The sequence below is a fragment of the Macaca fascicularis genome, chromosome 14, assembly GCF_037993035.2.
Source record: "Macaca fascicularis isolate 582-1 chromosome 14, T2T-MFA8v1.1".
In the NCBI taxonomy this organism is placed as follows: Eukaryota; Metazoa; Chordata; class Mammalia; order Primates; family Cercopithecidae; genus Macaca; species Macaca fascicularis.
Window position 1 is genome coordinate 74,526,303 of NC_088388.1, and position 21,717 is coordinate 74,548,019.

Sequence of the window (21,717 nt, forward strand, 5' to 3'; positions counted from 1 at the left end):
GTTTCTAAATCAAGGATTTATAAAGCAAAGATGAGGTAAAATATAAGACAAGAAAAACATGGAAATTGGGAGCAGTAGATCTTGATTGATTTGAAACTTTTTTTTCTTTTTTTTTTTTGAGACAGAGTCTTGCTCTGTCACCCAGGCTGGAGTACAGTGATATGATCTCAGCTTACTGCACCCTCCGCCTCCCAGGTTCAAGTGATTCTTCTGCCTCAGCCTCCCAAGTAGCTGGGATTACAGGCATGTACCACCAGGCCCGGCTAATTTTTGCATTTTTAGTAGAGACGATGTTTTACCATATTGGCCAGGCTGGCCTTGAACTCCTGACCTCAAGGAATCCCCGCCTTGGCCTCCCAAAGTGTTAGGATTACAGGCATGAACTACCATGCCCGGCTGAAACTTATTTTTTAATTCTTATTTAAAAATAAGAATAGCTATGAAAAAAAATAAACCACCTGACCAGAAAAACAAAACCCCACAAAAATGAATATGTAACTTCCACATAGAAGGGAATACAGAAAAATGTAGTTCAATAGAAGACAGAAATGCATCGAAAAGGAGTAAAGAAAAAGAATCAAAGGAGAAAATATTAGAATAAAAGAATTAGCAAGTTCACAGGTAGAAGACATAACAACGCTGTTCCTATATACCACAACAACCAATTAGAAACGATAACAGAAAAAAACTCATTCATAATAGCAACAAAATCTAGAAAACGTATAGGAAAAATCTCAAGGAAAAGAGACCTTTTTGAAGAATATAAAGGACGACTTGAGTAAAGGGAATGACATCTTGTTTACACATAGAAAGACTCAGTATTATAGAGATGTTAATCCTTAGATTAATCTATAAATTTAACCTGAGGCCAATCAAAATCCCAACAGTATTTTTTGCAGTACTTGAAAACTGAGTCCAACATAAATATGAAAGGATAAATATCTGAGAAAGGCCAAGACAATTCTGAAAAAAAAAAAAAAAAAAACAACCAAGAGAGATCCGTCCTGTTAAAAATCAAAGCGTATTATAAAGCTATGACAAATAAGTGTGGCATTTTTTTAGAAAAAGACAAACAGATCAATCCAACAAAATAGAGAGCCCAGAAACTAATGAGGAAACTTGCTATATAATAGTGGGAACTTTTTTAATCAAGGAAAAAAGAATTACCTGTCAGACAAATAACGGATTTGGGATACTTGACTTCCTACATATAAGAACAGGAAATTGTACCCTATTTCACACTATACACAAAAATGAACTCCAGATGTATTACACATCTAGATGTGAAAAACAAATTTTAAAACTATTAGAAGTGGCTGGGCACAGTGGCTCAAGCTTGTAATCCCAACACTTTGGGAGGCCAAGGCAGGTGGATCGCTTGAGCCCAGGAGTTCAAGACCAGCCTGAGCAACATAGTGAGACCCCATCTCTAGCAAAAATAATTTTAAAAACTAGCCAGGTGGAGTGGTGCATGCCTGTGGTCCCAGCTACTCAGGAGGCTGAGGTGGGAGGATTGCTTGACCCTGGAAGGTCGAGACACAAATGAGCTGTGATCCCACCACTGTACTCCAGTCTGGGCAACACAGTGAGACCCTGTCTAAAAACAAACAAATAAACAGAAAACTATCAGAAGAAAATAGTGCCTTTATAACTCTGGGATAGTGAAGTATTTCTTACATTAGCAATAAAAAATAAATGATAAAGGCAAGGACTAAGTCCACTGAATACATTAAAATGAAAAATTTATGTGTGACAAAAGACACTACAAAGGTAAAAGACAAGCCACAGAAAAAAAGATTAGTAATCAGAATCAATGTAGACAAGCAGGAAAAAGATAACACCTGAATAGGACAATGGGAAAGTGTAGGAATATGCAATTCACAGAAGAAGTAATGCAAATTGTGTATAAACACATGGAAAATTTCTTAATTTGACTCAAAATCAGGGAAATATGATGTAAACAAAACAACATTTTCATATTATGAAATTGGCAAGAATTTTTAAGTCTGACATTATAAGACAAAGGGGATACTTTTATATGTATTAGTTGAAGTATAAATGGGTCCAGCCAGTAAAAAGAACAATTTTTCAACATTTAATAAAATACAAAATGTGCATAACCCAACACCCAACAATTTCTCTTCTAACCCTTTAATATATTCACAGCTAGACATGTATAAGGATATTCACTGCAACATTATTTGTGATAGTAAAAATGTACAAAAACCTAAAAGTAAATAGGGATATAAATAATATGTGATATTTTCGTATGATGGCAGATTATAGAGCCATTAAAAAGAATGATCTGTATATGTATGGGTATTTACATATATGTGTGTGTTTGCATTTTCTCAAGACACGTGATGTTGGGTGAAAAAAACAAAGTGACAGAATGATACACAGTGTAGGATGCCATGTCAGAAAGCACACATAACTGCAAGGCCTTATATAGCTCATGGATGAAGAGGTATACACAAAAGTATACCTCTTTATAACAGTGGTGACTGCCCAGGGGGCAAAGGAAGAAGCGGAATGGGTCTGGGCCTAGTGGGGAAAAAAAAAACACACAAAAACTTTATCTGAAAAAATATTTTTAAATACAAAAAAGACTAGAAGCAAATATGATTGATTGATTGATTGATTGATTGATTTTGAGATGGAGTCTTGTTCTGTTGCCCAGGCTGGAGTACAGTGGCGCAATCTCGGCTCACTGCAACCTCTGCTGCCTGGGCTCAAGCAATTTTCCTGCCTCAGCCTCCCAAGTAGCTGGGATTACAGGCACGTGCACTACCACGCCCAGCTAATTTTTGTGTTTTTAGTAGAGACAGGGTTTCAGCATCTTGGCCAGGCTGGTCTTGAACTCCTGACCTCGTGATCCACCCATCTCGGCCTCCCAAAGTGCTGGGATTATAGGTGTGAGCCACCGCACCCAGCGCAAATATAATAAAATGTTAATTTTTAAAACTCTGGATAGTGAAAATATGTGTGTTTTACCCTTCTTAGTGGTGTATTTTTTAAAGTTCTGCCCCCCCCCAAAAAAAACCCAAAAAACAAAAAACAGAAAATGCTTTGAGGATTTATTGGAGCAGGTACCATCAGATACTTAGGCGGGAATGAGAGCAGTATCAAATGGATGGAATTGATTCTTTGGCCATGAGCTCCCTCCCTCTTCAATGTCATCGGATTTTCAGATCCGTCGTGCTCCTTCCTGTGTTCCCCACTCCAACGCGAGACCATTCTTTGGCATCACGCACCCAGGCCTTTAAAGGGATCTCTGAGTGTGGCACTGTAGTGCTGGAAAGGACGCCCCCAAAAATTGGGCCAACCCCTAGTAACAGATGAGGACAATGAAGCAGGAAGGAGAGACTTGTCCAGGGTCACACAGGAGGCAAAGCTGGCCTCAAGGTTCCTCTTTAACCTTTAAGCTCTGCTCCAACACCACTTCCTCACATGACAGCTCCAGCTCCTCATCTAGGTTGGCCTGTCAGCTCCCATTAAATGCTCTGTTAGCACCTTGTACCTTCCCTGCCAAGCATTTATCACAGCTGAATTTAATCATTAGTTATTGAAATGCACACTTGACACCTTATCTGTCATTACACTGCTCATTCCATGATGAACTTTGTCTTGTTCATGGCTGTAATCCAATAACTTAGTTCAGAGTCCGTTCCCTGAGTGACTGCTCTCTTGGTGTCCAGACTAGTGTGCATTCAGATTCCACGCTCACCTCTGAGTATTAATATTTAGGAATTACAACTGCAAGGATCTAAGAGTTTACACATGTTCATATCCTGTATCCTATGACATGTATCATACTGCCCTGTTTTCTGAAGGAGGAAACTGAGGCTCAGAGACTTGAAATAACTTTACCAAGGTCACACAAATAGTAAATGGAAAGGCTGGAATTTAAGCTGAGGTTTTCTGATCCCAAGCCATTTGGTGGGTCCACTGCACCATGGCTACCAGATGAGTAGCTGTGATTACTAATTTCTCCTGTGTTCCTCACCTTTTCTTCAGAACACTTCTCCCCTAAATCACACACTCCTAACCCTAAAGACCTTCCTTATTTAAGAGCATTCATGCTTCTGCTGCTCTGTCCTCTCTTCCTCACCCACCAGTACCATAATCCCCATCATCATCACCATCTTCATCATCACATTTCTCTCTACTATTGAAGTAGGAGCTGACACTCCTACTTCAATCAGCACGTCCCAATGCCTGGATTTCATAGTCATATCCCCAGAGCCTAGCTCAGAGTCTTATTTGTAGGAAGAGCTCAACAAATATGAATTGAATGAACAAATGACTAAAGTAATGCATTCTACCAAGGGCTTGCAGAGAATCTCATTCTCACAAATGCAGTCTGAATTGGGACTACTATGACGTGCTAAAAGGCTCCCCAGAGAATGGTGTTGTTAGAGTAGATTTTTAGAATTACCAAGCCTTTCTCCAATTCACAGCCTGCCTTTGGCCCTCTCTGAAGAAATGCTGGACCAGGGCTTCAGTGAGGTGTCATAACAGTCCCTCATGGTAGAGCTCTCTCTTCTGTGCTATTTTTGGGTGCTAGATCCTGGCATGTTGATTATCTCACTGTATACCTTTTAATACCATTTATCTCTCGTCTATTTTTTAAAAAATTCCATGTTGTAGCTCCGAAGGGAACCCCACACAAAAATGGTCATAGTAGCCAGAGACTAACAGTATTTCACAATGGTGACTCCTGTACCTTGCATTCTTGGTTGCTATGCGAGATTGGTTGGTTATCCATTATATATAAAGACAAAGAGACTCTTACATGTACATCAGCTTCCTGTTGCTATTCAGTTGTAAGGAAACAAAAGAATGGCTATGTCACTTTGGAAGAATGAGTGATGTGCTTACTAAGGCACAGTTGAACCAAGTATTCTTATGCACTCTGCTCAGGGGGTTACCTGCTACTTCAATACAGAGTCTGAAACTTGGTAACACAGTATTCTGTCCTCAATAACCTAGATCAGAGGTTGGCAAACTATTGCCTACCGGCCAGATCCAGCCCTCTGTCTGTTTTGTTCCACCGCGAGCTAAGAATGGTTTTTGTCGATGAATGTTTGCAATCAACCTGATGAAAGGGAACACTAACTTTGAACCCCAATTCAGCAAATGTTATTGCCCCCCCAAAATTATTCTCATTAGCAGAGCAGTATTATAAAAGATTATATTCAATAATTATTATTATATTTTGAACTTTAGCAATAAAATTTTGGTGGAAATTTGTTTTCTTGCTTGTTATGTAAGTACCTACTTAATAACCTTAATTTTGCATCTTAGCCTGCAAAGCCTACAATATTTACTCTCTGTCCCTCTATAGGAATTTTGCCCACCACTGGTTTCGACTAAAGCTATAAAGCTTGTCTCCCACCATGTCACTTCTTATGCTTGGAACACCTGTTATATGAAAATATCCGTGGTTCTCCATAGGCGTGTCTAGCTCTCCATGCCACAGCTGTCCCTTCTGCTGGGACCTGCCACCTCCTTTGCTGCCTGCCTGATTGTTTTGCCTGCTGATATCAGACTAATCCTTCTAGGTCCAGCTCAGATGCCATCCTCATTTCTGAAGTCTTCTCTGACTTTTCAAGTTAGAATTGATAAGATCCTCTGCTCAAAAAGTATGTAGTATCTGGGCTGTGCACGGTGGCTCACGCCTGTAATCCCAGCACTTAGGGAGGCTGAGGCGGGCAGATCACGAGGTCAGGAGTTTGAGACCAGCCTGACCAACATGGTGAAGCCCCGTCTCTACTAAAAATACAAAAATTAGCCATGGTGGCATGTGCCTGTAATCCTAGCTACTCAGGAGGCTGAGGCAGGAGAATCGCTTGAACCCAGGAGGCAGAGGTTGCGGTAAGTGGAGATCGCGCCACTGCACTCCACTGGGTGAAAGAAGGAAACTCTGTCTCAAAAAAAAACAAAAAACCAAAAAAACAAAAAAAACCAAAGCAGGTGACATCCTATAAAACGTAATTTACTTTGCTATAGTCAAGGAGTTCACATCCATGGCTGCCTTTCCTCCTATACTGCAAGTGTCCTCTGGGCAGGAAGTTATGTACATACAGTAGGAGACTGACAAATGTCTGTTTAATGAATGAATAACTGACTGATGTGCTAACAGGAAAGGAAGAAATAATTAATGAAAAGGTAACCTGACTGCTGTTGGAAGGGTGATCTAAACTCCAAACTGGTTGTTTCTACCACTGACTTACGTCTTTGCTCACCCTCAGGAAGAAGTGCACTTGGTACAGCAAGGCTGTGGTAAGTTAAAAGGATGGAGAATTGTGTGTTGACACACTACAGTAAGTATTATTCAGAAAAATACTGTGAATCAGCCAGGCACGGTGGCTCACGCCTGTAATCCCAGCACTTTGGGAGGCTGAGGCGGGTGGATCACTTGAGGTCAGGAGATCGAGACCATCCTGGCCAACATGGTGAAACCCCGTCTCTACTAAAAATACAAAAAATTAGCCGGGCGTGGTGGCATGTGCCTGTAATCCCAGCTACTAGGGAGGCTGAGACAGGAGGATCACTTGAATCCAGGAGGCGGAGGTTGCAGTGAGCTGAGATCATGCCACTGTACTCCAGCCTGGGTGATAGAGTGAGACTCCATCTCAAAAAACAAACAAACAAAAAACACAACAAAACAAAACAAACAAAGAAAAATACTGTGAATCCATCTTTAGAAACCTTGACAATGTGGTCTTCTCGAGTCATCAGGCGTGGGGCACGGTTCTGCTTATGGACAGCAACACTCCGACTGCCATCCCTACTCCTTCTCCTCCGCTTACTTCTCTCCCACCCATATTACATCCACGATGCCTCATTTTTTTCTCTCCCTGTACCTGCTAAACAGAGTCTCAGTATCTGAATTGCATATTTAATCCAGTGGCTCACTCAATCCACAAGGGAGAATGTGGTCATCAGGAAGCTCTGAGAAGAATGGCAATGGACCCATCCACTCGCTGAGAGTCATTCTTCAAACACTGGTTGAACTCTCTTCTGCGCCAGGCCTAAGAAAGGGATAAAAAGACAAGGCCCAGGCTCTGCCTGCAAGGAAAGCAAGCTGAATGGACTTTCTTGTACATCCCTGAAAAATCATGTGAACTATACCAAATTCTCGGGAGGAGTCCTTGGGGCCCCTGGGCTTTTTGAGGAGATGTGGGCATAATGCTGTCAGAATAGCACAGATACTTGGCTGGCAAGTCATCACAATCCAAGGAGGAAAATTCGACCTTGAGTTTGTACACAATAAACCCATTCTCTGACCTGTGCCACTTAGATGCCACCCAAATCCAGACTTTGGCAAATATTAGATAACATCACTTTACTAAGCACATAAACATTTCTGAATTCATTTTCAGAGCAAATTTAAACTTGTTAAAAATCATTCTTTTCTAATTGCTTTTATTACAATTCTAACTTTATGATTCTTATTTTACTCACGCAATAAAATAAATAATTTTTGTGTATACAAAGTGGCAAAAGCCAGGCCTCTCCATATAATTCACATTTGCACAGTTAGATTAGAACATGGTGACTCAGAGATGCTTACTGGACTAAAAAAATACTCACAGAAAATCTTTGACCTGAGCATTTAATGGTTCTTTGCCCAGAAATTCAGAATATGTGCAATGAGAAGGGCAAAGGACCTCTCTATATTAGCCAAGTAGTACTCAACCCACCAGGGACAATGATGATGAGGATAGTTGCCATTTATTGAGTGCTTACTACGGGTGAGGACTGTGCTAAGCACTGTATGTACATCATTCATTCATTTGTTCAATTAATTAATATTAGCCAAGTAGTACTCAACCCACCAGGGACAATGATGATGAGGATAGTTGCCATTTATTGAGTGCTTACTACGGGTGAGGACTGTGCTAAGCACTGTATGTACATCATTCATTCATTTGTTCAATTAATTAATATCTATTAAGCATCTATTAAATAACATGCACTAAGCTAGGTGCTGGAGGTACAATGGTAAATAAGACAGGGAAGAGAGTAACAGACTTAATGGAATGTTAAGTCTTTCAACAACTTGTAAGGTAGATATTAGTGATTCTGTTTCACCACTAAGGAAACAAAGTCAGAGAAGAGAAATTAAGCAACTTGCCCGAAATCATACAGTTAATATGTGGTAAGCAGGACTTGAAACCAAAGTCCTAAATAAAGCCAGACATCAGAGGAAAGCAGGAATTATAAAAAAGTATTGTACTTTTAAGTGCCCTTCTGAATTTTCATCTCATTGATAAAAACCTCTAGGAAGAAAGTTATAGTTCCTAATCTTTTTCCTTCTCAATGGAACTAACTCCTAAGATTTTGACACACTGTACAGGTACACCCCTTCAGGATGTGGTTCATGACTCAGGCCGGAAACCCCCTTTCCCCTACATCTCCTCAATATCCTGCGCACATTTCTATTCTTGTACTTACTACTATGACTATACTTTCGAAAAATATGCCTTCCGGCCGGGCGCGGTGGCTCAAGCCTGTAATCCCAGCACTTTAGGAGGCCAAGATGGGCGGATCACGAGGTCAGGAGATCGAGACCATCCTGGCTAACATGGTGAAACCCCGTCTCTACTGAAACTACAAAAAAATTAGCCGGGGGAGGTGGCGGGCGCCTGTAGTCCCAGCTACTCGGGAGGCTGAGGCAGGAGAATGGCATGAATCCGGGAGGTGGAGCTTGCAGTGAGCTGAGATCCGGCCACTGCACTTCAGCCTGGGCGACAGAGCGAGACTCTGTCTCAAAAAAAAAAAAAAAAAAAAAAATGCCTTCCTCCTACTAGACCAGGAGCTCCTTTAGGACAGTTGCTAGGTATAATTCATCTCTCTACCCTAGCATAGTGATTCATTGAGATGCAATAAATGTTTCCTGAATGAGTAAATGAAAAACTTTCATTGGTAACCTACTCTACTTCATTATTTCAGTGATAATAATAAAAGTAGCCAGCACTTACTATGATGAGTATGCACTGTATACAAGCATTATCTCCCCTCATCTTCATCATGACTCTGTGAAGTCACAACTGTGTAGTTACCCCCATTTTATTGATGAGAAAAATCAAGGCTTTCCCAAGACCACACAGACTTTAAGTTAAGATGCATGATTCAAACCCAGCTTTGATGGACGCTAAATTCTTCACAGGACATAAGGGCACCTCCCAGGACTCATACAACCATTCCTTCCAACAATCTTCCAATAGTGTTAACTAGCCACTGTTGTGCCCCTAGAGAACTCTGGCTCCCAATTTTCACTCTCACCAGGGCCTGCCTGGTACTTTTATATACAATACTTGCACATATATTATCTCCCTCAAAAGACAGCAATCTCCTGCAAACAGGGGTCATGTGCTCTTCACCTTGAATCTTCATAGCCTATAGTCCCAGCCTTGGCATGCTCTTAAGATGTTGCATTGAACTCTGAGTAAAAATAATATTAGGCCCACTGCATTATTATTATGGAATTAGGATCAAATAAATCCAACCTAATTCCCTGCTTTTATAGTATAAGCCTCTTTCTCAATGGACTAAAAGCCCTGAAGGATCGAAAGGATTTAGAAAGAAGATGGGAGGAGGGCAGGGGGGAAACTGTGAGCAAAATCCAGCAGTAGTTTGAATGTGGGGCTTGTGAGACCCAGTTTAGGCTGTGATTTGGTCAGAGCACCTGCTGAGGCCCATATGATTTTAATGTGCAGCCAGGGCTGAGAACACCCAAGAAAAAGCATTGAGTGTGTGCAGGGAGCAGTGGGTAAAAAGACTGGAAGCATCAGATAGGTCAGATAATGGAAGGCACTGACTGCACACCAAGGTGCCTGGGTCTTGCCCTGGAGGAGAAGGGAATCCATCGAGAGTTTAGGACAAGAAGAGGTGAAACAACCCACCCCTCCTCCACTGTAGAAACAAGGTTAGTGGATGGAGATGGTATGGGCTTAGCAGAGTTGGGGCCAGAAAGACAGCATAAAGGTTGAAGTTGGCAGCAGCCGTCCCAAGAATGGCATGTTAGACTAGGCGAACATGAGGGGATTTGGCAGGGGCCTGCTGGAGCTGCACAAGCAAGACACAGCTGTGGCTGGAATGAGGAGAATCAGATTCCTGAGCCAACTCAGCCACTGACTGTTTCTGTAACCTCAATCCCCACACCTCCCTGAGTCTATTCTGCATCTTTAAAGATAGAGATGTTTACCTTAAAAGGTCATTAGGAAGTCTATAGAAAAAGATACGTTAAAGCAGATGGCACAGAGTAAACACTCAGCAGATGAGCCTGAAACTCAATTATGTCTCTGTTCTTTCTAATATTCTGCTCTTTTGCATTCTGCCTTGATCTACCTTCTGCCTAATTATTATGGTTTAATGGGGAACAATCCTTAAGGGCTAGGAGGCTTGCAAAAATGCACTGTGCACTCTAGGGTATGCCACAATGTGCGTCACTGTTTCGAAGTCACTGCACAAAATGGACAGTGACCACAAGGGTACAGCTCAGTGGAGGAGGTACTGTTTCAGGGATGCACTTGTGGTGGGTTTTGTGGCTTGAGGCCTGGGCACAATTTTCCCACTAAAAGAGGTTACACCAGGCCTAATCCTGCAAAAGCCTCTTCATTCAGTTTGAAAACAAATACCCACTGACAGTGGACTATACTAGGATAAGGGAAGGATAGCAAAGATAATAACGATGTGTATTATGTAATACATAGCAGTTCCTGTGTGTAATGTACAAGGCCAGCAGCACCAGAGGTGGGAGGCTGAGACCACAGTGAGGCCTATGCTCCTACTCTCTTTCGGACAGGAGAGGCAAGCACAGACACGAAGAGCTCATCCTTTTCTTACTCCTCCCACATATACCAGAGATGTCGATGCTTGCTGGGCACTGACCTTAGCATTCTTTTCTTCTCACCCTCTCTGTCCCCTACCTACCCTAATATCTATGGGTTCGATTCTCACCAACAGGCTGATGTTGTCCTGATCTTTTCTGTTCTGGCCTTTCTCCTGAACTTCAAGCTCTATCTCCATTTAGTTCTTTTGTATTTTGTTTCTTATTTTTTGTTGAGGTATAACATACAGAGAATAAAGTCCATAAGTCTCAATTGTTTGTGTGTATAAACCCATGTCACCACCACTCAGATCAAGATATAGAACATTTCCAACACCTCAGAAGGTTCTCCTGTGCTCCTTCTCAGCCAATTACCCACCTAAATCCCAGAGATTACCATTATTCCAGCATCTATCACCATCAATTACTTTGCCTGTTTTTGAACTTCATATAAATGGAATCATTCAGTAAATACCCCTGTATCTGGGATCAATTTTGTTGTCCACTAGGAAGCTTTTGGTAATGTGTGGAGACACTTTTGACTGCCACAACTCAGGGTGGGGAGGGCTGGGAAATATTACTGGCGTGTAGTACATAGAAGCCAGGGATGCTGCTAGACATCCTACAATGCACAGGACAGGCCCACAACAAAGAATTATCTGGTCAATAATTGATAAACCCTGTGTATCAATCTCCTATAGCTACTGCAACAAATTACCACAAACGGAATGGCTTAAAGCAACACAGATTTATCATCTCACACTTCTGTCATTCAGAAGTCCAAAATGGGTCTCATTGGAAGCTCTAGGAGAGAATACTTTCTTTGCCTTTGCCAGCTTCTAGAGGCGGCTTACATTCCTTGGCACATGTCCTTCCATCTTCAAAGCCAACAACCACCAGTCAAGTCTTTGACACACTGCATCACCCTAATATTGACACTTCTGTCTTCCTCTTTCACTTATAAGGACTCTTGTGATTACACCGAGCCCAAGTGAAACCAGGCTATACTTCCCATTTCAAGGCCCATAACTTAATGACATCTGTAAAGTCCCTTTTGCCATGTAAGATAACATATTCACAAATTCCTAGAATTAGGATTTGGATATCTTTGTAGGGGAGATTATTCTGCCTTCCATACCCTACTATATCATATTCTGCTGTATGAATATACCACAATTTATGTATCCTACTGTTGATGGACATTTGGGCTGTTTTAGTTCTTAGCTATTAATAATGCTGCTATAAACATTCTTATACACATCTTCTGTATTCATTTCTGTTAGGTAGATACTCAAGAATGGAATTCCTTGGTCATGGTAAATGTATGTCTAGCTTGAATAGATAACGCTAAACAGTTTTATAATGTGGCTGTACGAATTTACACCCTTAGCAGCAGTATGAGTTTCCATTTTCATTCTGTACTGAACATCTCCAAGTAGACCTTCCAAAGACACCCTTAACCCAACTTAGCAAACTGTGCTATCTATCTCAGTGTATACCATTTCCCCACCCCTCCGCCCCAGACATCCAAAACATGAATCCTGGAAACATCCTAGACTCTTCCCTCTCCCTTTCTACTTTTATTTAGCCATTATTATTTTATTCTTATCAGCACTTGCTTACATTCTATTCTTGATGGAGGTCTTTATTATCTCTCACCTAGACTATAGTTTCTTCCCTGGACTCTATTCCCAGTCTATCTCTCCAGTCCATTCTTCCCACTGCTGTCAAAGTCACCTTTTCTAAAATCTAAAACTGAACCCTGATTCTCCTGTTGCTTATAAGACAAAGGAGCTATCCCCAGCCTACCTCCCTCTTCTGTCCCTTGCCATTCTATCCTTATGCAATGATACTTCCAAGTTCTGCCCACACAGAACTGCTTATAATTTCTCTTCTTGTACTTTTACTCAAATTAATCCATTCTCCCATTTACTGCCAACTCATCTTTCAAGACTCAGCATACTAGTCACCTTCTCTACTGAATTCTTTTCCAACAACCCTCAAATCGGGCAGACTTAACTCCTCTCTTCTCTGTGTTCCACCATGCCCTGCACAGACATTTTATCAGGGAATCTGTAACTTTTCAGCACACTTGTCTCTGTCCAATAAATATAAGACTCTTGAGAGCAGGGACCACTTTGTCATCCAGGGACTTGGTCCAGGATTTGACATAGTAGATACAAATAAACATTTACTGAATGAAAACTGAATGAAGAGAGTATATATTAATATGATATGGAGGAAGTGCTGAGTGTAGAGAAAGACAAGCGTAGACAAAGTCTGTGATTTCAACAGTCTTAAAACCTAAAGGGGCCGAGCGCGGTGGCTCATGCCTGTAATCCCAGCACTTTGGGAGGCAGAGGTGGGTGGATCACCTGAGGTCAGGAGTTCAAGACCAGCCTGACCAACATGGTGAAACCCTATCTCTACTAAAAATACAAAAATTAACCAGGCATGGGTGGTGCGTGCCTGTAGTCCCAGCTACTCAGGAGGCTGAGGCAGGAGAATCGCGTGAACCCAGGAGGCAGAGGTTGCAGTGAGCCGAGATGGTGTCACTGTACTTCAGCCTGGGCGATAAGAGGAAGGGGGATCATAAGCTCTAACAGGGAAGTAACAGCATGGTTCCTAAAGAGTGACTGCAAAGATTTCAGGGAGAAAATGTATCTAAGGTTTCTAGCCTTCTGCCAGGCACATGCTAGGCACTAAATTAGCTACTATTAGTATTATTATTTCTGATGGTGAAACTAGAAGTTTTTAGTTTGCTGGTTCAGGTCCATGTTGAAGTCATCTTCATTCAGCAGAGAATGAGAAGCTTACCTGTTTACATTAATACAGTTGACACAGTTTGTAAAGCCAAAGCAGCATTGTAGAGATAGCTCCTTAATCTTAATGAACATTTGTTGATTTATTTTAGTTTTATATTTGGGGCACTGAATGATTCTTAGTGATTGTTGATTTTAGAACTATCACTGGCTTGACATTTTTTTAAAGTTCATATATGTGTTAGATGCAATCTTTCCCTATGAGAGCAACAAATAATTAATTGTATATATCTTATCTTCTTTGTGGGTTAGTCTTGGTCAGCTTTGTATTTCTGAGGGTTAATTGTACAAAGTTAACCAATGATCTAACAAAACGCCTCAGTAAAAATGTCAAAACAGACATCAAACACTGCTGAGTTTACATGAGGTTTCCATGACAAGTTTCTCTACTGGCTTTCTTCCTTCCTCACATCACTCCTCCTTCATCTTTTTCATGGACATCCCTTCTGCTGTCAGTACTCCAAATATGTGTATCCCCCATGGCTCCATTTTCTGTTGGTTAATTTTGTCTACTCCTTTTCCAAGGGTAATTTTGCCTCTTCCTATGACTTTCACAGGAAGTGAAACATCCACAAGCTGATTGCTTCCAAATCTATATTTACAGCCCAGGCCTCTCCCTAAGCTTTCAGATCCACTTACTCAACTGACCCTCAAACACCTCTTGTTAGATATCCCATAGACAATCCAAATTCTATATATTGAAAAGTACCTCAATTTTCACTTCGGACTTTTTTCTCCCTGTATATTCCCTGTTCCAGTGACTAGCATCACTACCAGTTACCAAAATCAGAAACACAAGGGTCACTCTGGGCCATATCCTCTTCTATGAATCTCGCTTGGTCATTTAGATCTGTTGTTTTGTACCCATATTATCTTATAAATCTCCGATCTCTGGCCGGGCGCGGTGGCTCACGCCTGTAATCCCAACACTTTGGGAGGCCGAGATGGGTGGATCACGAGGTCAGGAGTTTGAGGCCAGCCAGGCCAAGATAGTGAAACCCCATCTCTACTAAAAATACAAAAATTAGCCAGGCACGGTGGCAGGTGCCTGTAATCCCAGCTACTCGGGAGGCTGAGGCAGGAGAATTGCTTGAACCAAGGAAGCAGAGCTTGCAGTGAGCCAAGAATGTGCCACTGCACTCTAGCCTGGGTGACAGAGCAAGACTCCATCTCAAAAAAAAAAAAAAAATCTCCGATCTCACAACCATGATTGAGGCTTTGTTATTTTCTCCAAATTATCTCAATAGCCTCCTTATTGGCCTCCGTTTCTCTAATCTCCCCAGGTCAGCCAGCCAGTGGGAGCTTTATAAAATTGGAATCAAACTATGTTGTCCCTCTGCTTAAATTTTTTCAGTGACTCATTATTGTCTATAGAAGCAAATCCAAATTTCTTAGCCAGGAATACAAGGCTGTTGATAAGCTGACCTCTGCCTACCTCTCAGAGCACAAAAAGAAAGGGAATAATAAAAATAAGAGTAAAATTTACTGAAAAAAGAGATGCTCAACAAAATCAAAAATTTATTCTTTGGAAAGACTAAAAAACAAAACAAATCTGAGCAAGACTAATCCTGGAAAAAAAAAAAGCGAGAAACAAATAAATATTAGGTATGAAAAAAGAGACATAACTACAGGTAAGTAGAGATTATTTTTAAATCCACAAGATAATGCTATGATCAATTTTATGTCAATAAATTATAAAATTAGAAGAAATGCACATTTTTCCAGAAAAAAATAAATTACCAAAATTGGCTCAGGAAGAAATATAATACCTGGATAAGTGAATCACTATTAAAGACATCGAATTGATAGTTTAAAAAAAAAATCCATGAAAAAGACAACAGGTCCAGCAAGTTTTACAGGATAATTTTATCAGATATTTGAGGAGGAGTCTTTCTTATATAAGCTTTTTCAAATAACTAAAAAGGAGGGGAATCTATCCATCTGATTTTATAGGTATAACCTTGATCCCAACAGTACGTAAGACCAATATAAAAAAGGAAAAATTATAGGCCAATCTTATTTATGAATATATATGCAAACATTTCAGATAAAAAATAGCAAACCAAATTCAGCATAATAAAATATATTTCTGTCTAAGCGAGATTTATCCCAGAAATGCAGAGATTGTTCAATATGAGAAAAAAAATCTATTAACAGATTAAAAAAGAAAAATCACAGATCATCTCAGTTGATACTGAGCCTTCAATAAGAGAAAAAGCATTCAGTAAGATTCAATAGCCAAACTAATTTTTAGAAACCCCTAGCAAACTAAGAAAAATAGAAATTTCTTAATCTTATCTTATAAAAACATATAGCAAACCTCATACTTAATGATAAAACTTTAGAAACCTGCCAAATCCCATGACGAGGATGTTTGTTATCACCTACTATTTGAAACCACCCCAGATGTCCTAACCAACAGAGCAACACACACACAAAAAAAACAAGATATGTAAATCTTGGAAAGGAAGATAATAAAGTGTTATTTGCTAAAAACATACATTATCTCCACAGACAATCCAGGAGTGTCTACAATCAAAACTAATTAGAGAGTATGATAAGGTTCCTGAATACAAGATTAACATACAAAAATTAATGCATATGGGCAATAATAAATTAGAAAAGGTAATAAACTCTTCACAACAGGAACAATAATTAAAAGCTAGATCAGAAAAAAATAAAATAAGATAATGTGATATTAGCTCAGACTGATGGAATAGAACAGAGAACTCAGACATAATATCTAAAGATATGTGACCCTTATGTGATAGAGGAGATATCATAAGTTAGTGGGGAAAAGTAAAGCTTTAAAAAAGGGTGTAAGGATAAATGACTTTCCATATAGGGAAAAATTCAATCCTTACCTCACTCTACTCATCAAGATAAAATCTAGTTAGATTATTAACAATTTAAATACAGAAATAAAACTTTAAAACGGTATATATGTGTATATATATGAGTATATATGTGTATGTGATTTTGTGGAGAAAATTACAAAATATAAGTGAAGAACATAAAAGACTTAAATAAAATGGCAACCTTTGCCATGTTTGCATATGGGAAAACTCAATAGCTTAAAGATGGCAAATCTCTCCAAGTAATTTTTTCCCAAGTAAAGCCTGCATTCACCTGCATTAAAATTATCTAGCGTGCTTGCTAAAAATTACTTAGGCTCCATTTTAAGCCCATTGAATTAGTATGTATGAGGATGTGGCCCAGGAATCTGCATTTCAGAAAGCTCTCTAGGTGATTCTTTTGTGTACTATATTTTGAGAACCATGCCTTATAAAAGTAGATCATAACGTGAGTTGCGCATTAGAATCACTTGAGATAGTTTTTAAAAACTTGGTTGCCCAGGCTACACCCCAGACCAATGAAATCAGATTTTCTGGGCAAGGCCCCTATGCATCTTTTGAAAGTTCTCCACTGATTCCAATGTGTAGCCGAGGTTGAGGACCACTGCCCTAGGTGAAAGTCCATGTAGAGTCACGTCTGTAAAGTTTGCTGCCCTTCTCCATTTGAACATTTACTTTTAGTGCTAACCTGGTAGGATCTGTATTTTTTTTTTTTTTTTTTTTTTTTTGAGACGGACTCTCGCTCTGTCGCCCAGGCTGGAGTGCAGTGGCATGATCTTGGCTCACCGCAACCTCCGCCTTCCAGGTTCAAGCGATTCTCCTGCCTCAGCCTCCTGAGTAGCTGGGATTACAGGCGCACGCCACCATGCCCAGCTAATTTTTTGTATTTTTAGTAGAGATGGGGTTTCACCATGTTGGTCAGGCTTGTCTCGAACTCCTGACCTCATGATCTGCTCTCCCCTGCCCAGCCTCCCGAAGTGCTAGGATTACAGGCGTGAGTCACCGCGCCTGACCAGGATTTGGACTTTAACTTGATTGAGGAAGACATAATTTTCTTACATTAAAATTATGACTCATTTATTTTATATCCCCAGCTCCTTATCTGGTACATGGCAGGGGTTTGGTGATCATTTTCTGAAAAAAATTCAACTAAATGAAATTGACTCTATCAATATGTAGATAAATAAAATTTTCACCAAGCCCTAAAAATTCCATTAGATTCAACAAATCTATATAGCACCTAGGCTGTGAGAGGTACAGAGTGAACAAAATACAGCCTTCTCTTCAGGTGTTCATGACCTGGTGGGGGAGACAGATATAGACAAAAGTATTTTACAATCAAGCAGACAACGATAAGAGTTCAGAAAGTAAAAAGGGAATAGAAGAAAAATTCATTCAGAATGGCTGGTTCTAGGAAGGCATCGCTATAAATTCCGTATCCAAGATTGGCCTTGAGGCATTGCTGGGATTGACCCAAGAGGAAATTAGGGAAATGGGAAGTTGGAGAATGGGGCAGTTCTGTATAGCATAAAGTAAGTCAGATGGGCCTTCCTGTAACCTTCATGCAAGGCTGGAGGGCAGACATTAAAGACTCCTTTTCTTTCTAACTTCCTTGTTACTGCTCTTATTTTTCAAGTATTTCACCCTGGTTTATTAATTCTACCTCCTAGTGCCTCAGCTGGTTTCTTCTAGGAAAAGTTTCTCATTAGCATGTCTATAGGGAGCAGCTGCTACCCTATCTACCCCTATTATCTGATGGCCAGGGCAATGGGGTTGTCTGGGAGAGGAATTTTAATCACCTCCTTATGACTCATCTATTTTCTAATTGAGAACGTCAGGTCTAAAGTCACAAATGGCTTCCCAATGAAATCCATCTTTAACATTAAAAATGGCAATAAAGACATGCTTTGGCCGGGCGCGGTGGCTCAAGCCTGTAATCCCAGCATTTTGGGAGGCCGAGACGGGCGGATCACGAGGTCAGGAGATCGAGACTATCCTGGCTAACATGGTGAAACCCTGTCTCTGCTAAAAAATACAAAAAACTAGCCGGGTGAGGTGGTGGGCGCCTGTAGTCCCAGCTACTTGGGAGGCTGAGGCAGGAGAATGGCGTGAACCCGGGAGGCGGAGCTTGCAGTGAGCTGAGATCTGGTCACTGCACTCCAGCCTGGGGCCTGGGCGACAGAGCGAGACTCCGGCTCAAAAAAAAAAGACATGCTTCTCAGTTTTATAACATCATCTATGTAAAATGAATGTATTAAAAATTAATCAAACTCATGTTTGTGAATAACCCTAAAGCTATCTTGGATACTACTTGAATGCAAAAATCTCAGGCTGATACGAATGGATTGGGAATTAGATGAGTTATTGAATAGGGAAGGTTTCTCAAAACCACAACGTCAAAGGGTATGTAATGTTATTTATGACTGTAAATTGTAAAGTAAAACAATGAGCACGCATATTACTCTGAATTTTGAATGTATATTTTACATGATGGACTGTATGTCCCTTTCTGTTTAAGCAGACTGTTCACATTGATGTCATGCGGCAGATGTCATTTGTAAAGTCCATGAGATGAACCAGTCACCATGGTGTAAACACACCATAATTTATGTAGAATGGCAGAAGAAAAGGGTTTGTAAATCAAATTATCATTGAAGTGGAGCACAGCTTGGCTTCTAAGGTGACATAAGGCCCATCTACAGTGGACATGGTACTTAAATTCAGAAGATATCCTAGAATCATAGCAAGGAAAAGAATGCGAGACAATAGGGAAGGAAAATCAATGTTCTAGATAAGCTTATAATTGCCAATGATTTTTTCTTTATTGTGTATTTAATGTACCGAATATCTTATTTCTTTATATCTACTTTCAATCAAAGTGAATTTCTCAATTATTTGTTCATTTTTATTCTGGAACAAAAAAACCATTAAATTTCACATCAAATTTGTCATGCACTTAAATTGTTCATTAAAGAAATTGATGTTTCTTAACAATAATCATTCCCTTAATATTTCAAAACCCTTCTGATTATATAGCAAAATAGTACTCCTGACCCCTAAGTCATAGGTATAATTAAATTTTACAAAAGACCTAAATTTAAAAAATTTTTTGAGGTGTTAAAAGATTTTTTTGACAGGTTAATAGAATTGATAAGTGCTAAAAATAATCATTCTCACCAGCTCCGAGGGCATAGCCTTCCCCCACCAAATCCAGTCATTTCCAGTATGTGTGTAACGTGAAGCATGACATGCTTACTGCACAGTTAAGCTGTTGTTTTGAGGAAAAAGGCTATACGGAACAAAGTACAACCCCAAATCTGGAGTGCGTTATATCCAAAGGATGTGGTCATTCCTTGAGTGACAGGTCACTCATCCATAAACAAAGCAAGTCCTGCCAACTTGAAATCATAAACTGAACAGGATCACCCAAAGAGGCTTAAGAATCTGGAATCTCTCTTGATTGGCATTGACTGTATGGTGGTGAGAAGAGACAGCTCCTGCTAGTGGGTAGTAAGGTTCCACCTGCCACAGGGTGCTAGAATGAGAGTGGGAAGATGAAGAGGCCAGGCCAGTAATCTATGATGTTGGGCCAGACGTGGGCTTCTCAGGGTAGGAAGATCAAGAAATGAAGTAGGGTCTTGAAGCAAGAAAGCCATAGCAGAACCAGAAAACTACATCCTGCCTTTGTTTTTTTATGTCTCTTGTTTATTTCCCCTCTTTTCTTTTGCTCCCCGCTTGATAGCAGCATAAAAACATAGTGAACATTCTACCATCTCATGGCTATTCAAGGAAAAGGATGTATGTCCTTGTTTGACCAAGAGCTCAAAGGAAGTGCTGTACTCCTGGGTTCCCAGTGTGGCTGTTGTGACAGCAATAAACCAAGAGAGAGATGCCAAGTGGGAGGTGGAATTCAGGAAGATGAGAAATGCAGGGGTAGGAGTTGGGGGACAGATTTTCTCTTAACATGAAGGATGTCTGGATATGCCATTCTTTCCTCAGCCTATGAGAGAGTATTGGTAATGTTCAGTGGAGAAGGACATTAGTCTAACATGAGGCTACATACAGAGTATTGGCAAAAGACTAACTCTCTAGTCCTCCCCCACCACACCCTCTTGCAGGAAGAAGGCAGCAGAAAGCTGTGACATTGATGAAGGACCCCATAAGCTGCATTTTGAACACCTCTAGCTCAATTACTATCCATACACATCTTCCTCGAGAAACCCCAAATGCAATGTTACATGTCCAGAGTCAACCGTGTTCTGTTAGCTAATTGTTGGTTGAAACATAAGGGCAGAATTGAAAGCTAAGCCCTCAGAAGTATATACAGGATGGATGAAGGGCAAGAAGGCAGACTGGAATGGCTGAGGCTGTAGCAGAGGGAAAATTCCAGAAGGAAAGAGAGAGAGAGAGAGAGAGAGAGAGAGAGAGAGAGAGATTTTTCATGCTTGAAAGCATTCATCTGCAAGGAATTGAGTGAGATGGAGAAAGGGCTTCTTGATGGCAAGAGAATGAGAGACATCTGGAGAACATGTAGGGAAAGGAGAAAGAAGATGCCTCAATAGCAGAGAAGGCTGGAGGCATCTAGGATCATAAGGCATCACGTGGAAGGTAGGAATGGAATCAAGATGTACTAATTACCACTATGTGCTAGGCACGAGCTGTTCTCCTGAATCATCTCATTTAATCCTCACAATGTCCATCACAGTGCCTGGCATATAGTAGGCACTCAAAAATATGTTGAATATTTAATATTAATTAAATAAAAATAAAATATTTAATATCAAATCAATAAAAGTCACAGCTAGTAAGAAGTAGAAGGACAATGACTTCAAAGTTCCAGCAGTGGAAGGAGGAGGGTGATTTGTAAAGATCCTGTGGGTAATCTAGAAAAAGGTATGGTGCTTGGGTGTTGCCCAGAGACTGAGAGAGGGAGGAAAGAATGAAGGGCCAAGGGAACTGGGCCAGGGAGGAGGGCGAGAGGCCACTTGGAAAGAATTCTTCTTCTAGAAGAATGGGGACCCTGTCGGACGGCAAAGGGCAGCATCCAGGCTAACATAGCAGGTGAGCTGGGTGGGGGCAGGACGGAAGCGCAGCCACTGCTGACATCGCAAAGGGTCTCTGTGGGCAGGCAGGGATCTGAGGTGGGCGAGATGGAGAAAACCGCTACAGCTGTAAAGTGAAAGAGCCAGGCAGGCTGAGA

At 40.6% G+C, this 21,717-nt stretch overlaps 2 protein-coding genes across 5 annotated transcripts in view; one reads left to right on the plus strand and one right to left on the minus strand.

Annotated features, from left to right (window-relative positions):
- MAP6 (microtubule associated protein 6) overlaps nucleotides 1-21,717 on the minus strand; it is an 81,527-nt gene that overhangs the window by 58,055 nt on the left and 1,755 nt on the right. The gene's annotated exons all lie outside the window — the stretch shown is intronic.
- Nucleotides 20,971-21,717, plus strand: part of MOGAT2 (monoacylglycerol O-acyltransferase 2) — a 60,865-nt gene continuing 60,118 nt past the window's right edge. Inside the window, exon 1 of one of the 2 annotated variants that reach the window (XM_074014790.1) lies at nucleotides 20,971-21,125. The gene's annotated coding sequence lies outside the window, so the exon portion shown is untranslated. Of the gene's footprint in view, nucleotides 21,126-21,500; nucleotides 21,579-21,717 lie in introns of those variants that run through there. The other variant, XM_045371280.3, reaches the window with a different exon arrangement.